This window comes from Ambystoma mexicanum, chromosome 1q, assembly GCF_040938575.1.
Source record: "Ambystoma mexicanum isolate Mex_15411 chromosome 1q, UKY_AmexF1_1, whole genome shotgun sequence".
In the NCBI taxonomy this organism is placed as follows: Eukaryota; Metazoa; Chordata; class Amphibia; order Caudata; family Ambystomatidae; genus Ambystoma; species Ambystoma mexicanum.
In genome coordinates, this window is record NC_090922.1 from 1,329,147,942 (window position 1) to 1,329,161,569 (window position 13,628).

General features: G+C 44.1%; 1 protein-coding gene across 7 annotated transcripts in view; it reads left to right on the plus strand.

Moving 5' to 3' along the window:
• Positions 1-9,545: 9,545 nt before the first annotated feature.
• TUT4 (terminal uridylyl transferase 4) overlaps positions 9,546-13,628 on the plus strand; it is a 2,154,442-nt gene continuing 2,150,359 nt past the window's right edge. For all 7 annotated transcript variants that reach the window (XR_011291019.1, XM_069642184.1, XM_069642186.1 and 4 more), the window contains exon 1: positions 9,546-9,646. The gene's annotated coding sequence lies outside the window, so the exon portion shown is untranslated. The remainder of the gene's footprint in view (positions 9,647-13,628) is intronic.

Below are 13,628 nucleotides of genomic sequence, written 5' to 3' on the forward strand. Positions count from 1 at the left end.
GTAGCATGATAGCTTAAACGTGGGTCAGGACACCCAACACCCCAACCCATTGTCCCTGTCCTCCTTCATCACATAGTGCCGCAATTGTTGCATTCACAATTTCTCGACAGTTTCCTGACCATCCCCTGAACCAGTGCCGTCACCGGTGCTTGGATGACAACCTTATTTAGGTTCTTTTCCATTCGTTTTGCCTCATCCATTTGCCGCTTCTGGGCCGTCTCCCTATTATACCTTGTATCTCCACCCACCCTTTGGCTTCCACTACCACAATTGTATCTAGTGCCTTCTGGACCTCTTTTGGTAATCCCTTCTTTACAATAAAATAGAAAATGGTACTGAATGGTCCTATTGCCCCCCCCTGTCTTAATTCTCCACATTTCCTGTAATTTAAGAATAAACCTAACTGGGTCCTCATCATCACCCATCGTACACTGCATTAAAGAATGCAAGTCAGGGGTATTTTGGTACATCCTTCGTAGGGCATCCCATACCCTCACCCTTACCTCATTAAAGGCTGCTCCATCATGTTCATTATCTGCAAGACTTACCCTAGGGTACCTAGCCCTTGTCCATATGGCCCCAGTCTGGTCCCCAACTATGGCGACCAGTAAACTCCTAAGGTCTCCTAGTGCTAGAGCTAGCCCTGCTGTTTATTTTTCAAATTCATAGATCCATGTACTAGCTCCGGCTGTAAGGTAGGGGAGAGCTTTAATCAAATAATTTGTATACATTTGAGGCCATGGTCCATACTGCGTTATCCCTACTACTTTATGTATAAGAGGCACCCGTATGTCTATTTTGTTTTCTACTCCTTGTTTAGTATTTTTCTGATCTCGTACTGTCAACATTAAGGGCCTCATCAGGAGTTGGGCGGTAACGCCGGCGCTAATAGCGCCGGCGCTATCTGCCCTACCGCCAAACCCACTGGCGCTTTTGCGCCTGATCACGGGTTTGGCGGATTTAGAATTCCCCATTGGGCTCAATGGGGAAATTTCACGCTCCTACCGCCGGCTGATTTTTCGCCGGCGGTATGAGCGTGAATTTCTGGCGGATTTCCCCCCAGCTCCGCCAAAAGTTTGTGCTCATACCGCCGGGCCATGATCTGGCGGGCCCTTAAATGCGGCAGTAATAGCGCTACCGCTGCATTTAAGGGTTACCGCCAGACTCGTGATGAGGCCCTAAATCTGGTCTATTTCTTGGACTATCCCTCCTCGCTGCCTCTTGTGGCAGGGACGGGTTTCTCGCCGCCTCCTCTCCTTGATCTTTTTCTTGCCCTGCCTCTTCATTATTTCTGCCACCTTGATCTTCCCATTCATTTTCCCTTGCTGGTTCGACTTCTTGTCCCAGGACCATCCATACCCTCTCCCCATGGTCTTTTTCAACACAAAACATTTCTTATTGCCGCAGGGTTGAATCTAACCGAAAAAATCTCCTGACTTCCAATCCCCTATTTTCTGCACTGGTACCCTAATTTCTGGTAATCTAACTAACCTTTCCCAAGAAGCTCTTAACTCGTTTATATCTGCTTGGATACACTGATTCTACAGGCATGTCAGTGCTTGTGGATGGGTTGTATGGAGGTGGAGGTGCAAAAGCTCTCGAGTCCCCTCCCAGTTGCTAATACTGTTGTTGACACTCTTGTCCACTGGAGGCTTATAGACTGGATTTGTATACCCTACTGCAGGTTTAGGCGTTACGGGGTATATCCCCTTATATTTGATCTCTTTCACCTTCCTGATCTTCCATATCATTGAATAATCGCCAGAGATCTAGAATCTCTTCTCTTTTTTGGAATGTGTTCCCCTTATACTTTGCTGCTAAAAAGATGGGCATTTTTTCTAGCATGTTTCAGTTATGGGAAGCCTGCTCTGGACAAGAGCAGGACATCCCCCTTTCTTTGTTCCAATACCCATTGTTTGTGATATTTATAATATCCTATCACAATACAGTGGTAGGACCCTATGCATGTGTTTTATTGGAGTTTCTTCCCCCATAATGTTGCCTGTGTCCCTAATGCTTCACTTACACAAAAATACAGATCAACCCACTTTTTACCCACCCCTTTTATTCTTTTCCACCGTTTTCACACACACACACTGCGACTCATCCAACTTCCTTCCTTTTTTTTACCACAAAAGACAGCAAGAGAAAATATACAAAAATAATTGACTAAAATCCAGGTCCATTCCTTATACCGAGCCACTACTTATATTCTTGTAGTACCACCTTCCCAGCTTTTTTAATATGCTGAGGACCCCATTGCTTCCATCATCATAAAAGAATAAATGGGTGGTACTACCGTCTTAACCTATTATGGCTTACCCCTCAGTCTTTCATACGCTGAGGCTCGCTTTTTCCATTATAAAAAGTAAAAAAATGCAACAATTTCAATACATAAACCACCTCCTATCCAATCTATACCAATCTATACCTTAACACATCACCTGAAATTCTATCCAATCTATACCATAACACATCACCAAAAGTCTTATTCAATCTATTCCACAACACAACACATCACCAAAAGGTCCTAATCAATCTGTCATTGACCTCGTACTTCATTCATACCAACATCATGAATACATGTCCCCTTGTTCTCTCTTACAAGAATATACTCACATGTGCGTGTTCACTCGACTATCCTCGGTTATGAAGTCCCACTACTGGCCTGTCTTTCTCTCTGGAGCCATGCCCCTGCTTTAGTGAGCAGAGAGAATTTCTAGTCAAATGGCTCCTTCTAAAACCGTTTCAGAAACATGTGTTTTTTGATTTAGGGGTCCGGCCACTAAAGATGGGCGTGTGTCCTTCCTGGTGACTGGCCTGTGTTTGGCAAAGTATGGGGGGAAAGACAATCATGTTGGGAATGTCACCACTGTAAGGGTGTGCCTAATTGTAAGGGTGTCCCTAATTACGCTCACACCAGAATAAATACACCCCTCTAGGGAAGTAAGGCCAAGAGGATAACAAATGTAATGTTAGTGAACATGAGGATGGTAGCAAAAAACTCTGCTCCCTGAACTGTTTCCTTCTGTCTCCCTCATCCGTTCCTTTCTCCTGCCACAGTGATGCCAGGCATGGGGTTTATATACTCCTGGCTTGCTGCAGTTGTGTCACTGGATACCGGCATGGCTCCATCCCAAACCGTTATGCTTCCATACATGGGATGCTCCAAAGTCTTCCTTCATTGTCAGCGGTTTCTGTCAGGATATGTTACTGTACATTTTGCAAGCCTATGCAAAAATACACTGCATCTCATTCTTTCCTTCATTTTGCTACCTATGAATATTTATATATTTTCCCCTCATTCTCTCCATATTTCAACGGTCCTGTAATCTCCTTCAAAACTTATTCACATAATCTGTCCCATTCTGCATTTTGTGCACCAAGCATGTAAACCCCCTATTCATAGACCCTTGATGGACAGTAAACAGCTGTTGAGTCACTTTGTGTGCTGCCAACACCACAAAGCCTGTAGTCATTTTAGCACAGGCTGCATTCTTTCGGGGAAGGGAGCGGGAGTTTTTGACTCGTACCGTACTAAGATTTTACAAATGCATAGAATTTGACATTACAAATCTATCCAGCTAAAAGTTAATTGTACTTTATATTTTAAACAAGGACTACCTTTTTTCAGTGCCTGCCCATGTCTGTGTATGTGGAGAACCTTCCCAGTGCACCTCCTTCCCTAATCCATTGTAGCACCTAAAAGAAGTCAAAAGACATCTTGCCTAAATCTAAAGCGCTTGGGGGTGTGGGATGATCCTAGTTCCTTCCCAGCAACTGCCAGGAGTCCCAGGTGGACTCCTGTGCAGAAATCAATACAGAACACACATGATAAGGGAGTACAGAACAATGACATGGAGACCCTGTTCTCCAATGCATTTCCAGCATCACAGCCACCACGTAAAACAATGCAAAGAAACCCAAACCCAGCAAAATCACAAAAGGTGACCACACAGTGCAATTCAGCCAGAGCTCATGAGGACAGGGCATACAGTAAAAATCAACTGCACAAGACTGGAGCACAAAATAAAAACACAGACTAAAACGGTCACATAGAATTAAGTAAACTACCCACTGCGCAGAAAATAACAACCAAACAAAAATGTTGGCAGAAAGAACACACAAATGTGGCAGCTCATCACTTTGTTCCACTCACTACCACTTGAAAAGGGATTAACATGAAGAACGGTGTCAACATATACCCTCCTGCAGGACTACACTACATCCAATGAATGTAAACAACGGCAATAAAATGTCCTGCAGCACCTTACTGCACCCCATTACTGCAACAATGGCATTAACATTACCTGCAGCACCTCAACACACCCCATAACTGCAACATCGGCAGTAAAACCAAATCAAGTAGACCACACCCGATAAGTCGCAAACAACTTGCAGCATCTCACAGTGTCCATAAAACCAATACCCTTCAGAACCCAACTGGCCATTATGACATCTACAATCCACGCAGAACCCAACCGGCCATTTTGAAACCCTAAAACCCACAACACATCCTTAAAAGAATAAAAACTGACCCTGACACACTATAACAACATCCAAAACTAAATATACCATTCTGGAGAAAACCCAACATACAAGACGAATGAATACAAAACAAATGTGTAAAATGTCCTAATACATTACACCTTCCAAATAGATGGTAATGCACCCCCTAACACCTTCTAAAAAAAAAAAAACAACATTTGAAAAAAAGGAAAATCTCCCCGCTACTACATGTCTCAGCACCCTCATGTCCAAGTTTCCCCAAAAACATGAACTGAAATGTCCCAAAAATAAACCCTGTGCATGTCCTGCAACGTCAAATCCCAGACCACTTTGACTAGAATTTGAAAATCATATGCACATTTCACACCCACATTGCAATACAACTTTGAAAACCCTGATTCCTACATGTACGACTGACCTAAGGTCACAACATAAACACAACAGTGTGATAATATAACAGGCCTCCAAACCTACACATCATCCCATTTAACCCACCTAAACATCATTATTTTCATATCCCTTGAGGCCACTGCTTCAACAAAAAAACTATGTAAACATAGGCTTCCCCCAACAATACTTAACATTAGCTATTCCTCCACTTTAATATTCCTTCTTCTGAAATAGAGCCCACAAATCCAGATATAACTCCTGCAAGTTCGTAAAATATCTGTTGCAACCACCGCACACATAATCTGCTGTAAAACCTGCATGGACGCGAACCCCACAAGAGTCAAGACTCCTCCTCACCCATGCCGAAATCCACGTCATTGGAGAATCCAGACACCTTACCCCTTTTTGCACCAAAAGGGTCCAAAGTTACACTTCCCCTTTTCATCCCCTACCTTGTTGATTCCTCAATTACATGACAACCTGCCACCATGCCCAAAACTGGATCATCGTTGACCTCATACCTGCAACCATCACAACAATCCCCAATTCACTGCAGACCGCTCTGCGTTACCAATGTACACTTGTTCCCCTGCCCACCGTCAAGCTAGATCACCATCAGAGCTCTGAAATTGTCAATGCCGCTCCAACGTATTCGGACTTCGTCCCCATGGCAACGCCCGTCAACACAAACTGACAACTCACATGATGGAGCGCGCATGTCTCCAGTGGCTGATGCCACCATTTCTTCGCTGGTCGGCCAACCGTAAAACCGGTCATCAAGGCTCCACCTGCACAGAAACTAGCTCCCTGCTCCCGCCGCTCCACCTTCATGGCCGCTCTCCACTCCATACTGCCACCACAAAGAACTGCCATTGCCCCTCCAGCTCACAACCGTTCCTTGCAAGCCCCCACTACCAGCTACTCTCCAAATGGCACATGTATACCAACTGGCCTACAAGCACAGTGCTCAACATACTGGCTCCTTAATTCCAGCTGGCCTTACACATCTCGTATTGGTAGCATTCGAGTCGCCAGAACCAGCGCTCTCCTGCATGGTGCCTCTGTTTCTGCTGCATGTAACTCACACCAACCTGCCTGCGCGCCCTGGGACCAGGGCACTGTGCTGCCAGACTGTAACCCCCAGCAGGAACCCACTTGGGGTGTGGATGTGTCCTTTGCATAGCTCTCAACCATTTGTGTCGCAAAGGCTGGTGAAATCACACGATTTTGTTTTTGGTGGGTGAGACGCCCATTGGAATGAATGGCCGTGCAGGAGGCTTGGCGGGCGAGTCAGCCCTTTACAAGGCGGGTGACAACCGCCAAAAGCGTGTGAGTTGAGAGCTATGCCTTGGAGGGCAGTGGCCATTGCTGCGCTGCTTTCTCTGCCACAGCCTGCCTGGTACCTATATGTTGAGTTCAAGGTTTGGCCACAAATGACTCTGACACTCCAGTGAACTGTTAACTTATTTACTTAGGTTTAGGTACACCAAATACAGTTCTTAGGGTCAGGTAAGTAAAAGGGGACATAGGACACCCACCGGCATCCTCTCTCAGGGCTTACATCCTTGCAACTTACAAACCTGGAACTCACTCATAGATAAACATTCTAAGCCCTGCATTCCATCTCAAGATTCTAGTCACTTGCACCAGATGAATGCAAAGTTAATCACAACACATCTTTCCCCTATAGGGACAACAACAAGAACAGTAAAGTATCGGTGGCAAGATCAATATTTCATCAAAAGATTTGTCCAGTAAAGTCCCACCTGAAAAACAAAAGATTATTCAAAGCATTTCATATATAACCACAACCAACTCCAAAAGGTTTAGACCCTGTCACCACTTCAAAATCTATTAACATTAACATCAATGTCCATCTGTGGATTAAAATTAAAAGTCCACCTGTGGAGAGAACATATTAATATGCCTACATAGAACAGCTACTGATGAACACTGTTATCAACTTAATAACTCTAATGAAGATTCAATAAACACTCAAAACCTTAATATCTTATTTCACTCACACATCACCGCATACATGTCTACCAACATATGCCAAAACAATGGCACCAAAGTCTAGGAACAACATTTCCCTTTTTATACAGACAGTGTAATGGACAGTAGTCCGCCTGTGGAGAGAAATATGTTAAACTACATAACTCAATTAAAGAGAGAGACATGTACCTACAACATCACTCTAATAAACTAATATATATCAGCTCTAGTATCTCAACTCTAATCGCCAGCACCTCTGCATTCTCTCCTACTTCACCATTGCATAGAGAGTAACGGAGGAACACAGGGCTCCCATCCCCATCAAACTTCATAACTGAGTCAGGCCTCCCGCTGCAGCACTCATGCCGAACTCCAGGACTCCACTCAAGCCAACCGCAGCAACCTTCGGTTCCAGTCAAAGGTAAGCGCTGACATCGGATAACTTTGTCAGTGATCTCAGCTGCCTTCACTATGACCAATAGCTTGTAGCCTTGGCGCAACAGATGTTTGCACAGTCCATGGGCCCCAGGCCCCTCCTAGATCCATTAACAACTTCCAACTCTTCTGAATGTTTGTACAGTCTCAATTCTCTTAAATGCTTTATGAGAGACTGCCACCTTGAACTTCACCATGCCAATGAATGAATGAACCTTGCTGCTCCAATGAACTTCACAGCTCCTTCTAATAACCATAAGTCTCACAGAGCCCACTGCACTTTACAGCAGACCGTTGTACCTTTCAACACTAGAACTTCTTGTCCCCACTGCCCTTTGCAGCACACCCTTGTCACTGAAGTGCCTCTTCACTCCCTATGCAGTGCCTCTTCACTGCCCCGTGCAGCACTTCACTGCCCTCGCAGCGCCTCACCTCTTCACTGCACCATGCAGCACTTCACAGCCTCTGCAGCGACCACTCACTGCCTCTTGCAGTGCCTCATGACTGCCTCTTGCAGCACCTCTTAACTGCATCTTGCAGTGCCTCACTGCCCTTGCAGAATCTCTTCACTGCCTCATGCAGCACCTCTTCACTGCCTCACGCAGCACCTCTTCACTGCTTAACGCAGCACCTCACTGCCCCTGCAGCGCGTCTTCACTGCCTGTTGCAGCACCTCACTGCCCTTGCAGCACTTCTTCATGCAGCGCCTCACTGCCTCTGTAGCATCTCACTGCCCCTAGCAGCGCTTCACTGTCTCTGCAGCGCCTCTTCACTGCCTGTTGCAGCGCCTAACTGCCCTCGCAGCACCTCTTCATGCAGCGCCTCACTGCCTCTGCAACATCTCATTGCCCATTGTAGCGCCTCACTGCCCTGGCAGAACCTCTCCACTGCCTCATGCAGCACCTTTACATCCATAGCTGCTCTGTTATTCCAGTGCCTTCGTAGCGCCTCTGTCTGGGCCTTTCTTGCCCCCTCTGCCTCTGTAGCACCTCCGTCTGGACCTCAATTGCCCTCACTGCACTTGCAGTGCCTCACAACCATCCAGCGCTCTTACCTGAGAGAGGATCACTTCTCAGAGGGGGGGGGCGGTGGGTGTCTCCCTTTGGTGCTGTCCCCCCAGCACAGCCAGATCCCATCCTCGTCGCCAGTGTTGAGTTCAAGGTTTGGCCACAAATGACTCTGACACTCCAGTGAACTGTTAACTTATTTACTTAGGTTTAGGTACACCAAATACAGTTCTTAGGGTCAGGTAAGTAAAAGGGGACATAGGACACCCACCGGCATCCTCTCTCAGGGCTTACATCCTTGCAACTTACAAACCTGGAACTCACTCATAGATAAACATTCTAAGCCCTGCATTCCATCTCAAGATTCTAGTCACTTGCACCAGATGAATGCAAAGTTAATCACAACACTATACTCCTGCAGTCTGAAGATGATAACTGCATCGCCAAAATGTGGTGGGTTCGTCCGCCAAGAAGACAATGTGGTCGGTTCGTCCGCCAAGAAGACACTGGACTCAGGCCTCACTGTAAGCAGTTTCAATGTCCGTTGGTGTATAAGAAGGTAAGTTACATAAAGGTAATTTGTAACTCAGACATACACCCATTGACAGACGTACGGGCAATCCACACCCAGTTATCTTCCAGTTGTAACTGCCATACCCAGAACACTCATGAACACCCTAACATTCCACACTGACCTCACAACATTCAGCATTGCAAACAACACGAGATCATAACACCCACCTCGTTGACATGAGATGACTAAACGCGCGCGATCTACTTTGGGACATTATACACTACTTTGGACTAGATGTATTAAGCAGGCAGGGCGACAGAGTAGGCTGAGGTGCCCTTAGCGACGTGTAATGTACATGGACTAAACGCAACGTGCAACTCACTTGATGAAAAGCAGACACGGCGTTGCTAGGGGCCAGATCTATTTCTCGGTTAGGAACATAAAGAATGTTCTTAATTAGAATTCTATGGCTAAGAAACAGTACACCACCCCGAACGTACAGTACACAACTCACGTGACTAGGAGGAGGTAGAGCGTTGATAGGGTCCATTCCTCGGATGAGCACCAGACGCTACCAAGCGCCCTTAGACCGAAGCTCCCAGGCTAACGTAGACTACAGGCTTTACTGGCCTTGACGTAACGTGCACACTCACGTGATGAGGGGGAGGTGGAATGTTTCTAGGGTCCGTTTCTCAGATGGGAACTAGACACGGGCCGCACCTCCGTTGCTCATTAAATCGCAGACCGCTTAACGGTTGTTTACAACACTGCGGGGGCAACCACAACATAAGTCCAGGTGCGTTACTTTAACCATAATTGTTCACGTCTAAGTATTTGTGTTGTCTGAAATAAATGGACAACAGGGTAGGGTTTAGATCATTTCTCTGAAGTGATAATGTGCAGTTTCTACTGTAAAGGTTACTGATCGCCTGGCTTGTTTATTCTCCAAACTGTTGATTTGCTGTTGAACGATGCTGTTAATGATATGCATGTAGAATGTTTTCTTTAAAAAAAATGTAAACGCCGTGTAATCTGGTACTTTAGTTTAATTGTTTCAGTTCAAGTCACCCAAGACTCCAAGTCCCAGAATTCACTGATATTTACGAAGACCCAGTGCTGGATTTTTATGGCACAGATGATGTGTAGTTATCTGCAACTTCAATGCACCAAACAATGAAACCGAAACAATAAGCAGCAATGTTTTTATCCTGGCCGAATCGTGCATAGATGTTGTGCTTTATATTTTGTCTATTAACAATTTCTCCAGTGCATTTCGAATACATATATGTTTCACTCGCATTGAAATGTAAAACTACGAAAACTTTACAAGCAACCATTAGATATGTTTAGCGACACCTGCGTAAGGATGGTGTACTGTTAGTTCCTGGATACAGAGGACATTTCCGTCCATTATTTATTATTATTATTTATTATTTTTCATTTGTTACACGCCCAGACCCATAGTTATCACGGCGAGGTTACAGACAGCTTATAAAAAATGTTGTACAACGTTACAGAAAGAGCAAAAATAAAGATTCAAAGGTTTATAAAAACAATACATTGGTGAAGTGGTAATTTGGGTGGAGCTATGTTAGGGACATAGCAGGCGAGTCTGGGTCGTCAATATTTGTTGAATAGCCACGTTTTCAGTTATTTTTTTAAGTTGGCCAGGCTTTCATCTTTTTTTATTCTAAGTGGTAGGGAATTCCAAAAGGTAGGGGCCAAGACTCTAAAACTGTTCCCCCCTGCTTTAGTATTTTTGTGACGCGGTATTTCCGGTAATGACCTATTGTTAGATCTGAGTGTTATATGGGTGGCTTTTTTCTTTATGTTATTCCTGAGGTGTATGGGGGCTTTGTTGGTGATACATTTGTAAACAACGCATAGTGATTTGAACATGATTCTGGCTTTGATAGGCAGCCAGTCGTTTTCTCTTCTGATAGTGGAAATGTGGTCTGATTTCTTTATGCCTAGAGCCGCTCTAAGAGCTTTTTCTGCAACAATTGTAATTTACTTGTGTTTGTATTAGAGGTTCCTAGAAAGAGGATGTTACAGTAGGATGTTACAGTAGTCTAGCTTGGTAAGTATCAGTGCTCTGGCTAGAGTTATGCAATTGGTAGGTGTGAGATATTGGCGGTTAAGTGCAATGAGTTTCGCAGTGTATGCTGTTGAAGATGAGAGTGCTGAAATGTGTTTGCACATGGTGAGGTTTGCATCTAGGTAGACGCCAAGAGTGTTTACATACTTTAGAACTGGTATCGACGTACCATCAATATTGATGTGAGTGTAGTCAGTGTGGAGGGAACCTATTCTAGATTGGGAGCCAACAAGGAAGACCTCAGTCTTCTCGTCATTAAGACAAAGCCTATTCAGTGCCATCCAGTTTTGAATAATGGTGTATATTTTGTTAATGGATTGGGTGTCTTGTACGTAGTCCCCAGTGATGGGGATGAGGATCTGGGTGTCATCTGCAAAGTTTGTGTAGATGACACCCATATCATCTAGGGCTGAGAAAAGAAGTTTGGCATAGGCATTGTGCAGGGTGGGGGAGAGGTATGATCCTTGGGGTACTCCTATGGGAACCGCTATAGGGTGAGCTGCTTCTTTCTCAGTGGTGACTCTGGAGGTTCGATCAGCTAGGAAATATTTGATCCATAGGGTGGCCTCTGTCGAGAATCTGAAATCTTTAGTTAGTGTTTCACAGAGTTTGTCATGGTCAACCAAATCGAATGCTACAGAATGGTCCAGCAGTAGCAACATTGCCATTTTTCCTGAATCTTTGATGGAGTCTGTGTGTATTTTGAGGTCGGTGAGAGCGGTTGAGGTGGTATGCCATACTGTAATTGCACAAGCAAGGTCCGTATATGTCTATTTAGTCCGTCAAGTAATCATTATTGTTGCAAAGAAAACATTTAGGTTAGTTTATGAACTGAAACATACTGTCTCACATGATTCTAAGTTTACACAGCATGGGTAGACGTCTGGGTGCGGCTGTTACTTATGTTTATCTTTTTGGCTTTCTAACTTTACCGTAGCACACCACTTAAATCAAACCTTGGCAAAGCCACTCAGTCTGTAGTGGCTGAACATGGTTGTTTTGGTGGATGGATGAGTGTTTGAATCTGGTTCTGTGGGTGAGTATATGCACACGGTTTGGTGAGTGGATGAATGTGGATGGAAGACCCGGTGAATATGAAAGGTGCGTGAGAACATATGATTGAATGACTGGGTGAATATTGTTTTTGTGTTGAATTGGTGACTGATTGAATATGTTTGGCTAGATGGATACATGGGTGACCCTGGTTGGGTGGGGGACTGAATGAGGGGGTGAATATGGTTGAGAGTGGATGCATGTTTTTAGGTGGTGGGTACTCAAAATTGATGTTTTCCTGAGTTGCGAAGTGTGACTAATATATAGTGTGAGGATATAATCGACATCATTAAGAAATTGAAACCTCCAGGGCCCCTAGCCCTGCTGGCCTCTGTACCATAATCGTTAAAGATAATCCTGAGGTATGGGCTGATATGCTCTTGACCATTTTGTATAAGATAATAACTACTGGTATTGTCCCAGAAGACTCCTGGAGGATGTCTCATATCATCCCTGTGTTTAAAAAGGTTCATAGGATGCTATTTGTTAATTCCCGTCTACTAGCCATGACGGACGTGCCCAGTAAAATCTTCACCACGCTAAAAGATGTAAACCTTTTGGATAGCAAAAGAAAATATCTATAGCATATCCCAGATGGGATTCAGAAAGGGATGCTCCACCAATACCAACATCTTTGTTGAACACCGTTGGAGGAAGCTAAATCTAGAAAAGATCTGCTTTTATACATTCTGTAGATTTTTCGTCAGCTTTTGACATTATAGATAGACCTCTACTATGGGATAAACTGCAGAAAATGGGCATGCCCGAGCTCCTCCTCTACGCCTGCAAAATGATCTATAAGAATAACTTTGCCAGAGTGAGATTGAGTAATGAAGGTCATCTTTCTAAACAGATCCCCATTCTTATAGTTGGACAGGGCTGTGCGCTTCCACCTACCCTGTTTAATGTGTTCTCTGCAGATTTTGAAAAAATCTTTGTATAAAAGGACAATGCATTTCCTAAAATAGTAAATAAGAAAATGGGGTGGATTGGATATGTCGACGATATAATAATCATGGACAATACGTTCGTTGGCATATCACGTAGTGTCCTGCAAATATGCAGAAAGTAATGGTTTAAAAATTAAAATTAACCTACTCAAGGTCTCAAGGTGCAATTTATGGAGGTGTGTCAGGAGCCTGTTAATAGAATATATATATATATATATATATATATATATATATATATATATATATATATATATATATATATCCCGCTGGGACCTATTAATAGAACAGAATGTTATAGGTACATGGGCTGTGAACTCTCGTCTGAAAAAAAAGGAATGTGATAATGCTTTCGCTGTTTTATTTTGTTGCACTATCTACCATGGCCGTTATCACTATTTTTGCACAGAAAAAACGGCGGGCTACTCCTTGATAGGTATACTCGATATTTATAAGCAAAAACTGTCTGCCTCTTGTCTTTACGGTTTGGAAGCATGTTATGTTGAATGGGGAGACTGGGCTGATGGATTGGAGGGGGTGATCTGGAGAAGCATCTTGGGTCTCAATAATTATACCCCCATTGAGGCAATAAGGTTAGAATTAGGTCTGATTGCCCGGCCACCCATATTGACATAAATAGAGGAAAGTTCTTTATTAATATTATGTATGCTAATCAATAA